The sequence below is a fragment of the Mandrillus leucophaeus genome, unplaced genomic scaffold (genome assembly GCF_000951045.1).
Source record: "Mandrillus leucophaeus isolate KB7577 unplaced genomic scaffold, Mleu.le_1.0 Scaffold98, whole genome shotgun sequence".
Lineage (NCBI taxonomy): Eukaryota > Metazoa > Chordata > Mammalia > Primates > Cercopithecidae > Mandrillus > Mandrillus leucophaeus.
In genome coordinates this window covers 1,346,910-1,347,893 of record NW_012110696.1, presented here as the reverse complement: position 1 = coordinate 1,347,893, position 984 = coordinate 1,346,910, and positions in this window count along the sequence as shown.

The following is a 984-nucleotide window of genomic DNA, read 5'->3' as shown; positions in this document are numbered from 1 at the left end:
TGAGACAGAGTCTCACTCTGTTGCCCAGGCTGGAGTGCAGTGGCATGATCTCGGCTCACCTCAACCTCCGCCTCCCAGGTTCAAGTGATTCTCCTGCCTTAGCCTCCCAAGTAGCTGTAATTACAGGCACCCACTTCCATGCCTGACTAATTTTTGTATTTTTAGTAGAGATGAGGTTTCACCATGTTGGCCAGGCTGGTCTGGAACTCCTGACCTCAGGTGATCCACCCGCTTCGGCCTCCCAAAGTGCTGGGATTACAGGTGTGAGCCACTGCGCCCAGCCAACCTTTTTTTTTTTTTTTAATTGAGATAAAATTCACATAACATTTATTGTTTAAACCATTATAGAGTGTATAATTCAGTGGTGTTTTTGGTATGTTCAGTGTTGTGCAACAGTCCCTGCTACCTAATTCCTAAACATTTCATCATCTCAGTAAAAAACTCTGCGCTATTAAGCAGTCACTTTCTACCCTCTCCTCTCCTAGCCCCTAGCAGTCATTCTACTTCTGTCTTTATGGATTTGCCTATTTTAGGCATTTTACATAAATGGAATCATACAGCATGTGGCCTTTGTATCTAGCTTTTTTCACTTAGCTTAATGTTTATCTATGTTGTAGCATAAATCAGGACGTCATTTCTTTTTATGGCTAAATATCCATCGCATGGATAGACCATTTTGTTCAACCATTTATCAGCTGATAGACTGTTGGGTTGCTTTTTACTATTATCAATAATGCTGCTATGAACATTCTTGTACAAGGTTTTTTTTGAGACGGAGTTTCGCTTTTGTTGCCCAGGCTGGAGTACAATGGCACGATCTCGGCTCACTGCAACCTCCGCCTCCTGGGTTCCAGTGGTTCTGCTGTCTTAGCTTCCCAAGTAACTAGGATTACAGGTGCCCGCCACCACACCTGGCTAATTTTGTATTTTTAGTAGAGATGGGGTTTCACCATGTTGGCCAGGCTGGTCTCGAACTCCTGACCT